This window comes from Hetaerina americana, unplaced genomic scaffold (assembly GCF_022747635.1).
Source record: "Hetaerina americana unplaced genomic scaffold, ioHetAmer1.1.p SCAF_89, whole genome shotgun sequence".
Classification (NCBI taxonomy): Eukaryota; Metazoa; Arthropoda; class Insecta; order Odonata; family Calopterygidae; genus Hetaerina; species Hetaerina americana.
The window spans coordinates 764652-787008 of NW_027287527.1; the positions used below are offsets into that span (position 1 = coordinate 764652).

At 38.8% G+C, this 22357-nt stretch overlaps 1 protein-coding gene across 1 annotated transcript in view; it reads right to left on the bottom strand.

Moving 5' to 3' along the window:
• The window catches only part of LOC139698570 (atrial natriuretic peptide-converting enzyme), a 110766-nt gene that overhangs the window by 88018 nt on the left and 391 nt on the right, over positions 1 to 22357 (bottom strand). The window lies entirely within an intron of this gene.

Here is a 22357-nt window from a genome sequence, read left to right on the forward strand (position 1 = left end):
TAGAGTACTCAGCGATTACTTCAGCGTCGTTAATATACTTCCTCCGAATTGAACGAGTGGCTTCCGATAGAAAATCGGTCAGGAAAATTGGAAAAGCGTATTTTTGAAGAGACTCAGAAAATTAGTGTCCATCGGTTCCGAACTAGTCGAAATGCCGATACACTTTGCAGTCCCATTTGATTGTAAAGTCAACTGGTATTTCAAAGAGAAAAATTCCTGAAAAAATTAGCCAAAACACATTATGTTACACAAAGTTTTTCTAAACCATTTTGATTGACCCTTCTCAGGCCAGACTCGAGGGATACGATGCAACCCCCCAAGGTACCATACTGCCAATCTTGCAGTTAGTTTTTTTTCCAGAAGCAAATAAAAAATATTTTATTTAGTAATGCTATCTCTTAGGCTATGTTTCCTCTCCCCTTTTCCTTATCCACTCTCTTCATTCAGCTTCCATCCATGAGTTCGCGAAGCAAACTTAAAGAATCACCGACCAGGACCAGATATAAAATATGAGAGAATTCAATCCCTCGAATCTGTGCCAGACTCAGAGAAGACTCGTCTTATGGCGGGTCATGTGAAACATTTTCAAGCATCTCTCATTCAATGTACGACGATTCCCAATCATTGCCAAAAACATTTCCCACAAATTACTTCCTCCACCAACACTACTAAAGAATCGAGTGGATCCGTTGTGCAGGCACTGCCGGTGAATTCAGTTTCCGAGGCACGATAAGTAGCTCTGGAAAATCGCGCTTGTATAGAAAAGTAAATGAATGACCAAAAGAGACCATATCATCCAAGGACAACGAAGGTCACAACACTCCTCCCTGTACCCCGAAGTTGGAGAACAGCGGTACGATGGAAACAATCGATTCGATTAAGCCTATTCGCAATTCACGTGAACCGACGCACGAAATATGTCAATCTTAAAATAGACAAAAGGCGATACCTCCTACCCGCAGAGTATTATCACGTTCAAGACGACCTCAATGAGATGCGTAATTGAGATTTCATCGGACCATGAAAATAGAGGAGCGAGAGGGGAATCAGCGAATTCCTTGGGATGAATCGAATAGGACCTGGACGAATCGATACGATTATGACTTGAAAAAAAGAGACTCGCATTCCTTTATTACAGTCGATTCTCGACCGAATCGAATCGGACTCGCCCATCTCTGCTCGACCACCCGAGTCACTGCAGTCGTTACTTCCCCATCATCCCGGTGACGTCGCGCCAGTCGCTGGTAGAGGGAGAGAAGCATGGATAACGGTTCCGCTTTAACCAATCCACCTCCCCCTCCTTTTAACGGACTATCCCTTCCCAACCCCTCGCTCAAACGTCTCCCCACCCACCTCCTCAACTCACTCCCTCTCCATCTCATTTTCTCCCATCCCAACCCTGCTGCCCTACAGCTCGAGGGTTCTTTCCTTCCCTCTCTTCCTCCCACTCTCGAGAGGAAGTCCTTGCGCGGGAAGGGAGCATCTGCGGTGGGAGAGGGAGGTCACGCCGTTCAAAGCGTCAGTCAATCGCCATATTGCTCTGTCGTGTCCGTGTGCGCCCATTTTTCACCCCGGGATCTCTCACCGAGAGCAACGAAGTCCCGCAAACCCACTGCCAAGACATTGGCGAATTCAGGAAGAGTCGGGGATTCGATTGAGGCGGAACGCCGGCGGTGAGAGATACCGGAATGCCCTACGATCACTTTGCCAATTCGATTTACCGCAAGCAGACGAGTGCACACGCCTTCACTTTTGAAATTTATTGGAAGAAAAAAATCAAGGGATTAAATATGATGGGACGCTCTTTCGGGTGACTCTTGTTGAAATTTCTTGCAGATAGGCATTAATGGGTAATAATAATGCCTATAATAATAACCCTTTTGTTACCACGGAAACAAAAAAGATTATTGTTTCAGAACAATTTAAGAAATCAATTTATTTCAATAAGGATGAACCAGCATGCCCTAAATGGTTAAATATACCTACGCGGTATTCAACCCCACGACATCCTGATTTGTAGGCTGGAATATGTTTCCCACTTCCCCTATACCACTAAGGATAACGACTGGAAAACTGTGCCCAGATATATTAGTTTACCGCTGGTAGACGAGCAATGACGTATATTTTATCTGATGAAGTTTCAGATAGAAAAGTTAAAGAATTCATTTATACGACATGAAAAAAAACTTGTTCTTAGAGAAACGCCTTGTGAATTAATTTGATTTCCTCAGGTTCGAATAGCAAGCATAACATTTTCCGGAAAGGGGGGAGGGTATATGAGCAGTCAGCAGCCATTAAGTTACATTTTAACTCAGTGCGGATACCCGAAGGGATGTATTGGAGCTAGATGTTCCCTCTTTCAGTCGAAATCTTTATCGCGAGCCAGCAACTCGTGTTTGACAAGCAACAGCTGATGTTCGAACCCTGGACGCATTTGAACTGATTTTTTTAGCTCACTCTACGGTTCTCCATACAAAAATTATTCAGCATACGTACATGAGCGCTAGTGATTGGGTAGAATGAGGTTGAGGTATATCCTTCCTGATTGTTGTTTTACATGACTTTGTTTCCCAGCAACTCTACTGAAACTAGTATGTGCTTGAGAGGCATATCATCTTACTTATATGTGTGTGTGTATATATATATATATATATATATATATATATATATATATATATATATATATATATATATATATATATATATTCATACATATATATATTATATACTTTGATCATACGAGTATTGTGCGCGCAGATGCAATAACAAAAGGGGCCTGGACGACGCCACCCTTTGACCGACTCGCTCTATCCACACATGGAATCGGATTCACCGCACTATATTAAAGCATTGGATCATGAAACCACCCATGTAGAGACAAAACTAATTCCTTCGGCATAGTTCTTCAAATATTCCTTTTTTCTTGCAAATAAAACTAGATGAGTTTAAAGAGAACAGCTAAATTAGCAATGCAAAATTTTCAATCTTCACTTCAAAGTATCAACGTACAGATCACGAATTTCAGGAGTAAAACGTGACCAAAGAATACTTAAAACAAAAGCAGATGCGCAGAAGCTGATTAATTCACCGCATTTTCGTAAAAAACGAAGAATTTTTAAAGTATGCCTACGGACATGAAAGTTGACCGGGAAATCCCTGTCATAAAAGTCTCATGACTAGTGCTCATTGTGTACCGCGACCTACATTAATCTATCGTGGGAAGGTGAAATTTAAAGCATAATTGCCACTTGAAGTTGCAGTCAGTAGTCAATAATTGGACAGAGATAGAAAAATGATTTTATCAGAACCTAGACATTATATTTTTTTGAGTCTAAGGAGCTAAATTATTCATGACCAGATTGGCGTTCTGGAGAATCAAAATATTAGCAGAACGTGTAAAAACAACATAATGACAGTTTTTAAATTAAATAATTGCTTAAAATGTCAGTAACTTTCTCAAACCCCGCTCAGGGTTAAAATAACGGAATTTATATAGTTCAGGAAACGACATCGCAAAGCAGCGAAGACAAATAAACATTCGTGTAAAAAGATGGAATTAGTTCTGAAAATGAGATAGGTGAAAGAACAAGATCGCAATTTTTCATCACTTGTCTTTATGAAATATTAAATGGCTGTAGTTCTTATGCAGACAAGTAATCCTAATAAATACAAAAAACTCTTCTATTTATCAATATATACTCTTATGTTAGATGAAAATAAATTTTCATGTGAGGTGCATACCTTCCTGTTTATATGAAAAAAGTACCAAATTGAACTCGAGAGTTATTATTTATATTTGTCTTTAGTCTAGTTTACCTTCAAAATAAGTTGGATACATATAGCAGTAAATATGTCAGAGAGAATGAACAAGCGATAAACGCCAAGAATGAACCACGGGAACTGGACCGATCCTACCACAATCATCCTTCGATGTCATGTTCCAGAAAGTCTGTTCATCAAGAAACAAATTCATTGGAACACCAATCCGTAACTATAATTAAAGCTGAATAGCACTGCAGAAGAAGAGAAAGCGTCGATATGATACCACTCATATATCTTATAATTCATGTTCTTGGAAACGTAAATGAAGGAATAAGAAGTCACATAACATTCCCTTTTAATTCATAAAACTAATTAATGATATGGTAAGCAAAATCTCCTTACATGTTTTTTCGGTTGGAACTAAATCATAAAAAAAACAAGTACATGCGGGAGGAAGATTATAACTTTCTCCGTACATCTGCGAAATGATGAAAAAATATTCGATTAGAGGCACTGTCGTAAAGTGTACTGTGTGGCAGTCCGACCGTTGGAAAAAAAGTTTTTGAACTCACCGGTGCGATCTAAAAGAGATACCCTCCCCCCCACGATGAAGGGTCGTTCCCAACTTGATATGGTGGGATCGTAAAAATAAACCCGACCCCGTTACGAGGTTTTAATTGCTAGACCATAAGATTTATTTTCACTAATTATTCACGGCCGGTGCGTACATACGTACTTACACACCGAGGCTCAGATGAGCGATGCAAGGAGGAAGCCAGACGTGTAGGGTGGGGGAGCGGAAAGGGAATGAGGAGGAGGACTGAGAGGAATACGCAAAACAACGCCACGCGTCATCTCAGGAACTAGCTCGGAACCCTCGAAGCTGACCGCAGAGTGACCTTCTTTTCCCGCCTTTACCCGCATGACCTCGAGGCGTAGAATCATCCTCCTCTCGCTCGTGTCCCTCCCACCAACTTCCCCACCTCTCACTCAGCCCCCAAGCGAACAGTCACGGCAGACTTCCCCACGCTCCTCGACTCCAAACCATCCACTCAAACATGCAAGCATTACGAGAATACTGATTTCCTCGGACGGCTTTCTTCTCTTCCCGGCGGCGCGGCAAGGCGTCCCTCGGTCTAGCCACCACGAATCCCGCGTCCGGCTCCCCATTCCGTCATTCCTTCCAACTCTTTTTTTTTTTAACCCGTCACCATCGCAGATTACGGCTACACGCCATCTAGCCCTCTGCCCTTGCCGTAACTGTCACCGAACTTTCTACTTCTCCCACTTTCAAATGACAGAGCCTCGTTTGGGCATGTTAGCCGCTACTGTCAAATACGTACCTACCGTGGCGCCGTCGATTTTTCGAAACGAAACATTTGTGGTAATCAGGAGTAGAGGGATTATGGTTTACTTTATAGTATTTCAAATCGGATGTGTGAAAGCACTCAATGGGGAAATTCCAACAATTGTTTGCTGAGAGAAGGATGTCTCCGAAAAAAATTAGTCTTGCTTTATCAAGCTGCTGGTTACACAAATTAGTCATTGATAATTCAGGCGTGAAAAATCATTCATAGCTTTTGAAAAATTCAGTCGGTAATATTTAGATAATTAATATGAATAATATCAATACTAAATTGAAAGACACGAATTGTTTCATATGATGCAAGTTTTTCGGTCCAACCGAAGTGTATATCCACTATTTTGCTTGCAATACACAAGATACGATCAAATGTCATTTAAAAAATCTGCAAATGATAATTCTAAACCATGAATGTGAAACTATGATGAAATTGAGAAATTTTGACTACAATAAAGTAGGGAGAAGGCTCGATAAGAAAATGCCGTTGCCAAACGATTGTTAGTTGATAAGTTAAATGTGCAATTAAAGATGTGAGCTGCTGGTTATGTTGTTAAAAAGATTTATACCTATATTTATATTAATACTTATGTTGGCTAGCGATATCTTATAAAGATATCTCGATCCCTACTTGAGGTGCTTCGAGGAGGGCCCTTTGACTGAGTACGCCTTCCGTCGGATGGAACGTTAAGCTGCGGACCCCTTGGCGCCTTTCTTAAAGAGTAGGCTAATGCCGAAACCGGGTTTCTGCCCACCCTTCATCCTTTCCTATCCATCCCTAATTGCGCAAATGACCTCAGCTGCCCGTCGCCTCCCCTGCATACTACTACTACTTATAAAGATAATGAAATTCTTTGTTACTAGACAGAAGATGGCACAAAGTCTTATCCTATAGGTATTATAAGTCGAAATCCTAAGGATTCGGTCAAAATAAGTTATAATTACAAACAAATTAAAACGAACTTCTTTAAAATAGCCTACCTCAAGGGAACTCGGACGTTGTGATAGAGAGAACATTTTCTCATGACGAAAATTTCGCATCCCTGGATCAGGACGAACGTCATAAAACAGAAAATACTGGAATTTAAGCGCGTGGTTATGAAATAAAACCTGAAAAAATATTAAAAGCGGCACCCGTTATAATGAGAATGTAATCAGAGTTCTCAATAGAAATGCATTCATTCCTCCGTACATAAGAAACAGTCAGATATCTTGCATGTGGGTCACACCATATGAGGGTTTGGTATCATTCCCAGGAATTATTCACGGCCTAGATACCTGGATGTAGTTTTAAATTTTGCTCTCTTTGAATGCGACGGGAAATGACCAATAAAAAAATTCACTCTGCTCATTTTGCAAACGGGAAAATTAATTTCTCCTCGACTTTAATTACGGCCGTGGGAAGTTTAAGAGAATAAAGGATCGCCTAAGGCCGAGGGGAATGAATCGGAAATCACTACTCATAAGGTTCCGGAGCAAAAAAGTTAAAACTGACGTTTGAAATAGATGTCTATTTTCCCCGGAATGCGCCCCACAAACAGAAGAAGGAAATCCGCCTTTCGTGATTACTTTCATGAAACGAGGAGAAAATTAATTGTCTTCGTCAATTTATATGCTATCTTCGTCGTCATAAATTTACCAACAGCTTCATTTTTAGCTCTCCAGCTCTCATTATATCTTAGTTTACAACAAACGGAAGGCGTGGGTTTCTCAGCTTACACATCCACTTACGATACATACATCCGAGTACATACATACATGGTACCATACGAGTTAATACATGGTATCCTGCAAGCTACCGTTAAGGTATGTGGCAGGGGGTGATCACACACTAGACTACATTTGGCACAAAATACAACTTCCCCCCCCTAGCGCAGCCGTATAATGTCATTCCCTTGTTCTTCTTGGGAAAATTGACATCTTATACTTATCTTTTCTACACTTAATCTTTCTCATTTTATTTGCATGATATCTCCTACCCGTAGTACGATGGGGCTAATAATACATATTCAGCATCATTGCTAAGGAGACATCCTTCCAATTCATGCCAAAGATTTAATCTGTAATTTTACCTTCGCTCCGCCATTGATTTATCCACGTGGAAAAATGAGGGAGATAAATATCCTTCTCGGTTCAGATATCCTTTTCGGTTCAATCTCGTCTCAATCTCCAATCTAATTTTGCTATAGCAGAATAAAACATTTTGACGTCACACAACTTGAAGTAATAATAACATATCAAAACAACAATCTAAACGGTGAAAGGCCAGACGAGGACAAACGTTGATAAGGGCAAAACGATTTTATCCACATCTGATATGGACTACTTTGGTACAAGAAAATAATTTTTTTCCATTTTATATCCGTTAGTTTTCTACAGAGAGAAATAAGAATTGCGTATCTCCTCGCAGTGGTGAAGCGTTTCGGATGTCTGGCCGTGGGTAACTGTTTACTGCACGACAAACACGAAATGCCGGCATTGTTTTTCCTCCTCATCGGCTTCGAGGTCAGCATCCACGTCCTACTAATTATGTCTTCTCATTCGTAGCAAAAACATTTTCAAAGGTAATAAGGAATATGATTAATTTTCGCACCCATGAAGTAATTAACAATACATTAAAGGACACTGATTCTCTCCTTTCATATTCCGCAAAAGTAGGCTATCTTAATGGTATGGTTTTGCGGTGCCCCCAACTTTTAGTCTTTATTTCTTACGCATAAACTATCTGAATTAATTTAACGAGAGCGTAATTCGTATTGAGAGAGTAATTTTCCTGAGCGTTATTACATGCTTTCTATGCACTATTATTTAGCCTCCCAAAAGTTCACGTAACTGCTACTACTGATTAATGTGTCAGCGATGATGTGGTGGATATTATACATTATTAAGGGAGCTATAGCTTTCTGCTATTAAGTGAAACACTTCATATAACTCATTTCATTGGATGCTACCATCTCACCGGTCACGTAAGGTAGGTAGGCAATGCTCTCCTCTTCAAAAGTCGCTATTTTCATCATTATATGGGCGGTTAAATACAATGTTCTAAAGGTGAATAAAAATGAAATTCTAGCTACCACTCTCCATATTATTTTTAAAATCCCTTTTTGAAGGTCAAAGAGGGATTTTCAATTGGCATAGCTCATTTATTTTATTCCTCCTGGCTTCTGCAACAGCTGTTGCATTGAAGATAAACGATTTAAATTTAAGCCTTCCAAAACCGAAGTATTAATGCATCCCAAGCATTTGCTATTCTGTATTCTTGACAGTTTATGATCATTAAAGGATATTGCTATCTACAGGAGACTTCCCAATCATTTGTCTTTCCTATCTCAGTTTCCCAAATGTATGGCTCTCTCTACAATCAAATAATTACGAAGTCACGATGGGCGCGTTTTCTGAAAGATTATCTCAAAACAGACATGCTTAGCGGCGTTACTTGAAGCGTGTGAGGGCAGTAGGTATTCGTGGTCTGTCGTACGCGAACGACACCCCACTACCACACCAACCGATTCTACGAAAGGGCGTGAACATTCCGATGGCCTGTGATACGTCAACCTACTATGAGACGCCCAGGGTTCACGGGGATTAAATCCTCCAAACTTAACACACAATGGACAAATTGTGACCCACTTCCAAACCGAGTTCTGGCGTGTGTTTTGTGTGACACCATACATATTGAATTTAAATGATAACAGATAGTATGCCGGATAGATATGCAGTTCGGTGGCTGAGTTGAGGATGACACGCCGTGCATTAAAATGAAGCAGATAACGTATCCACTTGCTGAATTATGCCCGGCAAGAAAATAAGTTGCGGTTGAGAGCTTACGTAAGGGCCTTGCCGGAAAAATGGGAAGATACCGGTTTTCAAATGGCATAATAAATCCCTTTCACGCATTGCATAATCAACCCATGGTCATTCAGGTCTCTTGCACATGCACATGGGCCCAACCAATTTTGCTTCTCTTACATAGCATCCAAAAGGTACTCGAATATTATCAACTCAATGCCCATTGGTGCACCATGGTAATTGTTAAACTCTGAAAAAATTTTTAATACAAAAGTCAAAATGGACCGGGATATTTTGTCTAAAATTAAGAGGATAAATTTATACTCATTTATTTAGAGGAGTAAAAATAAAGTGAATGTTATTTACACGTGAAAAATATAATTCATCGAGTGATTATTCTCGATTTTTAAAGATACACTTTAGTAAATTCAACGCAAAAATGGTTAAAAAATCGAAAGAGAATTTTTATTTATTGCCATCATGTTATTGTGGCCGATATATTACCGTAAAAGTACCAGTAAAAAATAAAAAGTATGACTGAGGAGTGACTCCGGCTGTCGTGGCCAATAGTTACCAATTCATATATTAGTATTACTGAATTTAGTCACGCAAGCAGTTTTCAATCAAAAATACTTTTATAGGTCGTCTCCGAATTTCACAACACTTTCTATAGAAGAACAGAATTTCGAAACAAACTAACGATTAAGGCTACCTACGTAGAAACTATTTCCCTCTCAGCTCTGTCGCATATGGAGCTCTCTATTGGTGTATCTTTAATGAAAGAAAGAGTTTAAAAAATTGTAATTTAATGATTTAATGCAGTAGCGAACCAATGAAAATGATGGCTGACACTCACCAAAGAATTTTCATGGGAATAAACGCTTAACGGGACGAAGAAACACACGTAAAATGAGTTCTGAAAGGTCAGCCTGTATCATAGTGTCCAAATTCTCAAACGCTACAGTCGCGGAAACAGAAGTTACCAAATTAGAAAGCAAAATGTTTGTGTTGGGCTATTAAAAATGATGAAACAGAAAATGAGATGGTGGATAAATTGGTGAAGTGTCTCACACTTAGGCAGTGCTAACTTTCAAAATATATTTATTATTTTCACATTAGATAAAGCTTAAAAAGTACGCATTTATATTGTCAAATGTTTTCGTACTCATACAAACGTATTATTTGTTTATTGGCACTTTTACGACAATGTGTTAACCAAAATGACACAATGGCATTATATTTCTCCTCAGATTTTTTATCATTATTTATTCCTAGATTGAAATCCTGGTTGTATCACTGGTTGTTATCAATTCAAATCATGAAATGTCATGGAAGCATTGAAACACTTGGTTTTTCCACCCAGAGCCCATTTGCTTTCGGTCGAGGTTTCGACGTACACATTCATCAGATAATTTGGACGATTTTTTCAGTCTAAACGAATTCTTTGTGGAAAGAACAAGTTTTTTAGGAGATTCATGTGAAAAAACAATTTTTCCATCGCAATATGGGTCGCTTTCACAAAGTGACTCCTGAAACTGCCCAGCATAATCAAATTCCGTACTCAGGTTTGAACTCGTGATCCTTTAACCAGTAGGATTACACTCCTACGTATATTATTTAGGAAATCATAATTTTTAAGTGTTCATACTTCTACTAAGAAGCATTATCACGATTCAAATTCACAACCGTTTAAAGTGAACCTTTGTATTCACAGCGGACGTTCAAAAGTGCATTTATTCACGCCGTTGCTATCGGACTCGGTATATTTTGAAAGCATCAGATTTAAGAAACACGTACTCGTATTTATTACAACATATCTCTTCCGAAAATTCTAGAAGCGAATCAAGATCTGTTGAGATATTGTTCTATCGGCCTTGTATTGTTGGTGGAATCGGTTGCCGTAACCTTTAAGAGCATGAGCAACAAGAGAGCGGCCCCTCGAAGGAGGGGATTTTTCCCCATTGGGAGAACTTGGGACCATCACGAGTCTATCTCCGCATTGCTTCGGACAAGAGATACTTGTTGACCTCCTCGTCGGGGGCCACGGCTTCGAAGACGGTTTTAGAAATCTCATCCGGTGAAGAAGAGTGACAGCAGGAGAGAGAGCCCCTGGATTCGGGTTCGCGATCGAGAGAGGAGAAAGGGCGACCGGTGGGAGAGTCGAAATTGCGACGGACGAGGTGAAACGGTCCATGGCGCCCGAAGAAGAAATATCAGCAGCGCATCCGATGGACTTAAACAGCGTGTACACTTTCTTCTTCATCCATTTCAGGTTGCGTGCGTGTGTACGTGTGTGTTTGTGTGCTCGATTTCTCCCTTTAATGCCCCGCTTTATCAAGTAAGAGCGCTTAATCTGGGTTGGACGAAGATGCAAGTCGATTTCCACGAGCGCGCTCTCGTTCGCTTCTTTAGCAAGAGCGTAGCCGTCATTGTAATCGATTCTCCTCACCGATCATGATACGGGGGTGAAAACATTGAGAAAGAGGCACTCCCCTTTAAGTGGGCAGTCCCCCTGAGCGAATTGCGAACCGTTTCAGAAACAACGCCTCAAGAGCTCGACGAACTAAGGACAAAAGTCGAGGAGAGAAACACATCTCTAGGCTAATTTATTGGTTCTAGTGACATTCTGATTTGAATCCTTTTTACGATTGATCTCCCAGTTGGTGAATTACAGATGTAATATGACTGCGCCACACAATCACCTATATGGATAATGTGGAGTATAACCCAGCGTATTCCGACCAGAGTATATTTTATTTTTAATTATAATTGTTTCATTTGAAGTTATATTAACAATAATGTTGTCCCTTTCAAGTTTAAAAATCTTTCTTTTTTGCTGTGACTAATTGCTCTAGTTGCTTCAACAATTTTTTACCTCACTTTGAAGGCTATGTTGGGTGTGTAGATGCTGACAAAGTGAATGACAGATCCCACAGGAAGATTTGAGTTTTTCCAACCCCCGTAGCGAATCTTCTATTGACCAAGAATGTCATTTAAGAGGCCATATAGAAATATTTTCAAGAGTGAAACCGTGCATTTGTGGGTTTTTACGTTTTCTTCCCAGTGGAAATTTGACCTCTGTTGTCTACATCAGTTTTTACGACAAATGGCAATTTTTTTATCGTTCCCACGGCATCTGCGAGTTCATTTTTTTGGAAATCTCGGAGACTATCGTTAGAAGAATTAAGGAACTGAAACGAATACGGGGAATAGAATACAATGGAAAGCGAAAATGTAGTTTATCTATGATGATGGCGATTATTTACACTGTCTGCCTGACGTATTCCTCGGTTGAGAGCGGAAAAAGGTATTTATAACATGTAATTAAGAGGTGACATCTATCAGCCGGTCCCTGCCATCTTCACCTGACCCATTAGTATGAAACAATGTGGGACCTGAAAATTCTCTTCCGTGAGGAAGATCCGGTGAGGAGGACAGAAGATAAAAGTTCATACTAAAAGTATGCATCTCCACTAAATGATGAGACACGATGTAGTATTAGACCATCCACGGTCACTTCAGCGTCGTAAATGTTGGCATTTTGCTGGACTTAACAAATACTCTGTAATATATTTACGGAATATCTTGAGCGGTTTAACTGCCTTTGTGGTAAGTAATACGATAGAGCGCATCAAACTATTAATCCTGAAACTTACGTTTTCCAATTCCAATGAATTGTAGAGAAAATTGCGCGTTTTTAAGAGTGAAATCAATACCAATTAAAATATTAAGGGACTCATATGAAATCAATTCCGTGATGTTGTAAAGTACTCACTCACTGAAGGTACTCGTTGTTATTCCGATACAATGAAAACGGTGGATGCGAAATTAAAATCGATGCATTACAGTCAATTCTAGATCATGGTCTATATGATAACCAAGCTGACCTTAATGGCATTTGCCAAAACAGCCATTATGGCCGTTTAACGTCGAGCCTCCATACCCATTTATAATCTATGAGACGGAGGACATAAAGTAATAAAACCAAATAAAACTTGTTTTTACAACTTGTTAGTTACTTATTTTTAAGACCGTTTTCCTTTTATAACAATCTATAAAATGAAAAATACGCTTGAATTAATCCATGAAAGAAGAAACACCTGACTGTGCAAAAAATTGCATTTACCGCGTCGTTTGATCAGAAGTCGGTATATTATCTTGGAAACATTCAATTATATTTTATGTTTGGTTATAATTGGTTCATTTGCAGTTATTTTAACAATAATGTCGTCCCACCAGTTCCAGCGCATGAGTAAAATCCTTGATCAATGAGAGGTTGAGCCGTTATACACGTATCTAAAAAAAGCTCTCCGTGTATTCTCCGAATAATAAATTCCTAATAGTACTAATCCCTGGCTTTTGTCGTCATTCCACATCCAAGTTTTGCTTCGAATCAATGTAATCCTTCTGGTGACAATACATCGTACCGTCCTAATGTTCTTGCGGTAATCCTACGTCCGGCCTTGGAGTAAGATATCGAATACTTTGGTAACCACTTGGGACCACGGTAACTTGGAAATCGAACCGCTTGGGTGACTTTCTTGTGTTTTGTTCGATAACGTTTTATTACAAGATTGAATCCCGCTATGTAATAAGCACCGTAATTGCCTCTTTTAGACTGGGACTTTTAATTTGATACGCCAAGATTTAATTTACTAACGGCGTACAATTTCAGTGCTGGGGAATAACTGCAAACTGCTGGGATTTTAAACCTGGTTTTGATTAGAAATGACAAGCTAGTTTCCTATTGAGTTTAAGCGGGCGTGGAGAAAAATTGAGAAAAAATTGACGGAAATCAATATAAACAAATGAGTGCTAGGCATGGTAAGGTCGAGAGAAGGAAGGAATTCTTAGAAGGTAGGAAAAAGATGTCGAATAAATTTAATGAAATTTTGAAGACTGGGCTTGAGGGGAGAGTTTTTGAATCTTGAGGTAGAGGGAGGAAAAAGAAGGCACTGTAGACAGCATAAAGGGAAGTTAAAAATGTGTAGACCAGAAAAATGGTTTATTTTAATATGAGGTTCAAAGGTATGTAGTGTCATGTGAGGTGGGCTTTTAGGAACAACAGAGCACAATCTGAGTGTTCATCGAAAATATTTGTCGGTAGTCTACCATTAATATTAATTACAATTCATTACAAGACTACTTATTTATGCGGCTTAATTTGTCCTGACTGATTTTGATGGAAAAAAACAATGAGAAACGTAATATTGGGCACTAAAACTAAACACTCATTTGAGTTGAAATTAATGTTCCCACAAGAATTGTTTGAAATCGCAATATCATGCATACTTTTTATTTACTCTTTATTTATTTAGGGATTCGTTCCCTAAACAAACCTATTGATTTGAGAGCCCTCTGACTCACTCAGATCCAGAGACAACGAATCAGTCCCTAGGTATTTTATTCGTTGTCAATTCTTTTTTTCAAGTGCCTCTTTGTTAAACACTCCTACATACCTCAGAGTGCCAACTTTTTCGCTGCATCAAATTAAAATAAGAGTTAAAATTTATAATTTCTATTATAAAAAAACTTTTTCAAAGGAAAACTGTAGTATAGGTGGTGGGACGTAGTTCGGAACATAATCACGTTAATACTACTATAAAATTCGTAAAATATACTTCCATGATAGCGAGTAGTGTAAAAGTTATTCATCAAACCGAAGGAGAATTTCATTTAATAAGTGCATAATAAAGGTAAGCAAATTGAAAAATTAACTGAATTCTAGCTCAGTTTCTTACGCGAAAAAGCAATCAGATAACGAACGGAAATTTCTTTCTAGAAAGCATTTTTATTACAATTACAAAGGTATTATAATCAAATCCAACTGAAAACAATTATTATTTAATTCATTTCCAAATTCCCTATATCGGCATTCAAAAACAGCTCTAATATCTAAGAAATTTTATTTCTGTTTATGAATACTAATGATTGGCATTTCAAACTGATTAGTCCTTAGACCTTACATGGCCATCGTCAATCGTTCACTCTCTCCAATAACGGATTACCATAAAAGATAGGGCTAAAAAAAGATTAAAGGTTATATTTTGTTGAAATAGATTTCAGGTGAAGTTGAAGTTTGATAATATGACAACATTTCCAGCAACAAGGAAAGAAATGAGACATGATACGAGTTAACGATTACCTGATTTTAAGTATACAATTGCTTTTAATCAGTGATTAAAAGTCTGAAGCATAATGATTCAACTAATTGATAATGTCATAATGCCTCTATTAATCTTCGCCAAATTTCATGCGAAAACAATATCATATCTTTCGTAAAAATAACTACCTTAAAAAGTTCAAATTTGGATTAGCCTGAGTTAATGCCCCGTATGCAGGGTAAACTTTAGTCCAATCACATCATCAATCCATTTCACCCAACTTCAAACACCAGAAATAGCTTCAGGCTAAAACTTTGTGGAAAAAATTGCGATTTCAATTCTTGACCATTTTTGCGGGACATTAGCGTGCGATACTTGCTGCGCTTTCAGCACAGCAAAGGAGAAACATACGACATTTCCCTTTCGGGTAGAATGCGAGGTCGCGGGCTGCGGTTTATTCTTTTTTATTCGTTTATAAAGGAATGCCGCTGTTCAGTAACTATCGCACCACTGTGAAAGTCGGCCTTTCTTTCTAAGTACCCACACAGGCCCAAACGGGGGCATTCATTGCAAACGAACAAAAAGTCTCGGTGGAAAGGCCTGTTTTCCGCCCTCAAATGATGCTAATATCTCTCTCAAACCGTTCCAATTACTTCACTGTAGCATGTGTTCATATTTCACAATAAGCTAACCACCGATCGAAGATTACAAGTGAAATAGCTCACTCTCAGTATAAATTTAAAAATTATATATGAAAAAAGTTGTTTATTTAAAAAACGTAATATTTCGATAAAAATTTAAGAGAAACGCGGGAGGAGATAATTGTTCAATGAAGTTTTCCACAGCGGAGGTTATTAGGACAAAGAGGGAACAGGGCATCTATTACGGAACTTTTCGTTGGCCAGGTGTTGAGTTCAATGACTTCTAATAATGTCACATTTGTATCGTAAACACTCACTTGCTCATCGAAATAAAGGCGATGAGTTGCTAAGTTTGAAAACTATGGTCGCCTTTGTGCACGAAATATATACATTGAAAATATCCGTAATGGAATCCCTGATCAAGTGTAGGAGAAGAGACTCAACAGGGAAATATATAAAACTGTTCACTACCAATGAATTTTAATACCCATCATAATTATCAGTATTTCAATCCTAAAATTGATTTAATGCAGCCCTCCATTTTTCTCCATTCTGTTTTGATTCCCTAACCCCCTGATAGCTTCTCTGTTTTACGTCATTCTCAATTTGGCCTATGCACTTGTCTTTTGATTTTCCTTGCGTTATCTTTGCTTCAATTTTCTGGTCTATTATGGTTCTAACTAATCCACTGCGCCTCAAGTTGTGTGGTCCAATTGAGTTAATTCTTTAACGTGTAGTTTTCCGCATGGTCCTTTCCTCTTCTGCACTCCTCTATACTTCCAGTTCCTCACTTTTTCTGCCTACGTAATCTTCAGCATGCTCCTCCCTCACTATATTTCAAAGGCTTCTGTTCTTCGCTGGTCCAATTTTCCAATGTTCAACGTCTCTGATCCGTAGGGTGCCATGCTCCATGCGAACGTTTGGACGAACTCCTGGCTTGCTTGAAACCTTAGGTTCTTTGAACATAGTAGTTGCCTTTCCTTCATGGACGTCTTCTTAGCTTAATCTATTCTTTGTTTGATGTCGGTCGAACTTCTTCCATCCCAAATTATACTGCTGCCTAGGTAAATGAAGGATTCCAATTGCTCTAGTTTCACTTTTCAAATTTTTTATATCCATGTTCACCTTTCCTCTGTCGTTCTAGGATTTTAGCTTCCTTCTTCTTGATGCTCATATTATATTCCCGTAAACATTGTCCCACAGAATTCAGAATAGCTTGCAGTGTGTACGTCTACGGGGAGAGTATGTTCATATGTAACAGAAGTTTAAACTTTCTGGTATGACTAGTTTGTCAGAAAAAATAGTATATATTAGAACTTCAATGCAGCTTGTTCAGGAGCAAGCTCAGAGAATTGTAATACTCGTCTTATACTCGTATGCATATTTCTTCTTGAAACTTATAACAATTAGAACCATACACACTAATGATACTTGAATATCATTTAGGATTTTAAAATCCAATGGATTATTCCAAAAAGAAAGAGCTTGCTGAAACTAGACATGCATTAACGAGCATGACTTGCGCATAGACATTACTGAGCTGTTTGAAAAAGGGGTAATCTGTTTTAAATAACAAGGGACATGGAAAATCACAAATTCATTTAATAAACAAAGGAGGGAAAAATGAAGCATGAAGCGTTTCGCCCTTGCTTAATTATTATTTCAGTCAGAGAAGAGAAATGTAGAATTTGATGGCAAACACCGTTAGCGGCAGTATTGAGCGCTGAATGACAATAGAGGACTGCTTTTTCTGAAGGAAGCATAGCCGTGTGGACAAGTAGTTGGTTTCCTAATAGCAGTCTTCAAGTTAAAGGTCTCTTTTAAAATAAATACCATCATAAATTTTACTAATTGTGAATAAAGTAAATTTTGCATACCCTTTAAAATAAATCATCATTCCCGACACAATGCAAAGGGAAATTCTAAATCCTTGTTGCGCTCAGGACTTTAAAGAGAGTTCGACCATCCCTCGTTATGAAAGCCCCCTTGAATTCATTCATAACACTTAGGAGTACTCGTGAATATTATGAGTGGACCCTTTCGCTCCTAGTCCAAGAAAACAGCTCATTGCATGCCTCAAAAAGACGATTGTTAATTTGTAGCTTGGATGAATTGCTAAGCTGCACTGGGGCTACCAGTCAAATGCAAAAAACGTGAGGGAGGACACTGGAAAGTAAAGCAGCCGCTGATACGCTGCCCTAAGCGAGTAGTTACTGGAGTATGACATCGAGTCATGGGGGTCACGTACGAATCAGGAAGGGGGGGACCAATGGGGTTAAGTAACCACTCTCCAAGTGCAGGCAGCTGCCGAGGGGAGGCGGAAAAGGAATGAATACAGCACCTCCGAAGGGCTTTGAACCGCAGCGGAAAGCCTTACGGAAACGCAGGCCATTGTTCTCAGACCTTTTAGCCCACGGTAGTACGCATTCTAATTCAACTCGTATGGCCGATCGGGATGACTAGGATGCAGCCCGTCATTTGGTATCATTTAAGTAATTTTCAGCTCGGAGATAAAACTCGGCGGCTACGGATAATTTGAGCTGAGAGGCCTTGAGCATGGCAGTCTGTAGGGTTGAGTGGCTATTTTTTGAAATTACAATTGAAGCAAAACTCAGAAGTCATGACGTTTTATGGTCCCAAAACTAGATCGCTGAGGTGAGGATAAAGCGTGCAATTCAAGTTTTTAAGACCTGGGTGTTGGGAAGAGTGGAGAAAATAAAAGAGACGGAATGAAAAGTAATGTTGGGAAAATAAAGTGAAGTAAAATGGATGGAAAGGAAAACAGTCTAAGAAGGGATAACTGAGCAGGTTAGAAGTTAGGTAGGAACTAAACTAAGAAGGCTGTTGGGAGATATCTGAAGACAGGTCAAGCGCATGCGTGAGATGATATGTAATGTTGAATACTGATAGAGGGAAGGGTTTGGTAAGTGAGGTAAAAGAAGGAAAGGGAATCAATATGTTGGTCAGCAATGAAATGAGTTGGGCTTTGAAAGTGTTTTATCGTAATATCGGGTGATTAGTGTTAGGCTAGTCTTAGAAATTGAGAAGTGATTAGTCCTTACGAAACCACAACTTTTGGACCCCGAATGGCTACTGCTAATTTAGTAATCAAGCGTAGTTCTTTCAGTAAATATTTCGTTTATCACTTAAATAATTGTCGTTTGTTCTACATAATCGGTTGAGCAAATAAAAAAAACTGAATTGCAAATCCTATTTAGTCTACACAGTTCCATTAAGCAAAACACTGAGTTCTGTTTAAGTTTTCCATTAACTTCTTCAAGAAACATAAAGAGGATTTTGTGGAACGATTCCTATGACCATTTTAATCTTATTATTTCCACAACGACCATCTCTCGGATCATTTCCACAACTGGTTTTGCAGAAAAAATTGCGTAATACAAGAAACGACAGTTGTACTCGTACGTGAGGAACGATCATAAAACACCAAAAGTTTCGGAGACTTCCGCGAGCCAACCGATGTAAATATCACGGTCCACCTGCACTCTGCTGAATGTAAGTGGGGAGACTTTCATGCTAGGTAGTACCTCACCACTTCCAAGTTTTCTCTCCCCGCTCGAAATATCCCGGGACGGATTCCCTTTCCATCCGCATCCCATTTACAGCTTCCCCGTCGGCTGGTTCGAGTTCGTGCCGGTTGAAAGTCAACGGCGAAATATAGGAGAGAGATTCGGTGCCCGCCCCCCTTTGGTCGTCCGGCTCTCAACTTCCGGCTCACCGGTCTCGAGGGAACGGCCCGATGACTTGGTTTTAGGCGCGGCGCGGAACCGAAACCCGTCCACCGCCACCGCCGTGCTCATCTCCACGTGAATTTCACCACGCCCATGCCTTGCCGGAAAGAGTATAGAAAATAAACGCGTACAAAAAGAAACAAACGAGATGATTTCCTCGCAGTAAAATAGCCGAAAACCCCCAAACTATAGCAACAGCCTGCTGCGGTATGCTTCCTTATAGCAAATGATTTCGATTCAAACTAACATCAGGATAGTACTATCATTATAACAGCAATTTGAATTATTTTCCGCGTATGAAAATCAAACTAATAAATAAATATTTGTTAAATATTTTGAGAAATATTCTGCCTAGAGATTTTGATGCATAGATTTCATTTCGAGTATAAAATGAAAACACGACAGTTTCGCCGGAATATCAGTTGGCTTCCTCAGATGAAGTGAAATACGTTCTTTTGCTGCGGATAATTTATAAAATAGATAATTTTGTGAGAGATTCGGAGATCTACCATGCAGCGATCATTTTAACTGGCAGGGACTGACACTCTGGAACTCTCAATAGTTGTACGGGTGTGTCAACATGTGATCTCAAACGACTTTGTTATCTAGTAATCACGCCCGACTGACAATCTCAAAAAAAGAGGGTTCCAATCCCTGTCAGCTTCAATTGTTTTTTCCTGCTGGATCTCAGTACACCGATTTATGAAATTTCATCCTTTCACTGAACGGCGTACAATCCCTGCACGGACAATTGCTTCAGAAAAATGCATTAAAAGTATCAATAAATATGTATCAATATATTGCATGGTCTGAATTACTGAGTGTAGCATAAATTATTAGTATTTCTACATAAAATAATGTTTAATCTCTATTGGCTACCATGCACCAGATAATATGACAGTAAAAACTATACAAATTCACGGTTACAGGTTCAAAAATATGCTGCCAACAGTTTTTCCATAGCTTGAATATTTTGTCCCCTTTTCCTTCACTTATCGCTTTTCAATCATATGGCACCAGGTATCGATTAGTAAGCAAGAATTATTATTGCGGAAAAGAGTGCCAAAGGTGATTTAAAAATAGGTGAAAGTGCTGTTTCATTCAAAATACATGCAGTTAATGGCCGGAAAACATTGCCCCTGAAATGATGCCCTGATTTTTATCTTCCGCTTTTCTCACGAAAAATGAAGGACGAGATTATACGAGCTCGCTCGTATAACTTAAAGCAAAGAGATAATCTCCAAAATCCAAAGCACGAAATTTTCGAGTTTGCTTGACTTCCTTAATTTATCTAGATTGTGTTTGATCAAGTCCGTGCATTTTTTTCTCACTCTTGCTCGGATGAGAAACAGAAACGAGCTCCAGAAACGTAAAATATCAAAAATGTCATTATATCATGCGTGCAATCCCCTACACTCGAGTCGATCAAAATTCCTTCCCAGTGAATATCACCATATTAATTCCTGAGTAAACGGTATCCCTGCTTACGATAGGCTAGTTGATAAACTATAATTTTTTTAGGATGAATTAATGATGCAATCAAATGGTAAAACTATGATTCTTGATAATGAAGAGCAATGTTTCCAACTATTCCGTGAAAATTTGTAGTTGCGGGTGACAAAGTAAAAAGTGATTCTATTCAATTTGATACATAAATATATAATTTTCAATTTGTAAATTATTATTTTCATCATTTCCTAATAAAATTGTATGTATTATGGTAAAATAATACTAGAGAAGAGTAGAGTTAGCTTCAGTTCAAACAGCTTTAAATTCGGCGCTAATTCAAAATTTTAATCTCAGAGTATTCAAAATATGTATGCTCTCTCCACCCGTTGGAGGCAAGATAAATACAGGGCAATGAGAAAAACAGGAATGACATGGAATGTCTATACAATGTCCCATTGGATTATTTTTCAGTTAGCCAATGCAGACGCCGGTTTGGCACCTTCACTTTTATCTCTCAAGTCAACCTAATGAGGTAACTCCCAATTCCTAGTCGCCACTCCCTCTTTGCGCGCAGCCCTCGAAATCGTGAGAAGAGAGTGCGTGAGAACTGTGTTCTGTGCTATTGAAACATCAAATTAATATATTCACATTAAAAACGAAAGTGGCTGATTATGTTCTATCATCATTTACAGCTCTCAACTCTATTCACACTACTTACAGCACAGTGATTACTTCACCTAACTATTTCTAGGTGTACAAAGATTAAAAGAATAGAAAGAAGATAATAGTCTTTGCGGATTGTTCAAAACCTACCTTTGAAAGTATACAGTAAAACCTTTAATGAATGAAATTAAGGGTAAAAAAGTATCGGTATATTCATCATCCATATTAAATACATACACAAATCATAATTGGAATAAAATTTACGAAATATTTTCGTATTACTAGTCAAATTACAAAATTATTATATTTCAGAGTCACCCTATCGTAACCTGCATTAAATTACTGGGAAAATTAGTAGGGATAACAGCGAAGATCTTTATGAAACAAGGTTATTTTTAGAAAGTATAGCTTTGAATCTAAGGTAAAAGGTACACACCCCTTGTCACTTAAAGTGGGAGGTGTTTATACTCTACAACTCAACAAAATAAAGTAGATCATAAAATTAGGGTCATGAGCAAGCGGTAATACACCGCCTCGTGTTGTTTCATCGAACATATAGATGATTCAATGCAACACATGATTCGACGGTATATGCCTGAATTCACCGGTATCCCCAATTCGCTGACAGACCATTTAATCGGGGATTGTCTTAATTCTTCCGTTCTTTGAACTTTTCATCCTCCCCTAACTGACAGGAAGTGTAAAGTGTAATGACGAACGAACTCGGCACTCGAGCAGAGCCATGAACTCCGTGACCATCCAACCGACCAATAATTATCCCGTCCATCAACCTCACAAAGGCCTCATCTCAACAATCATCAAAAAGCGACGACGTTATAC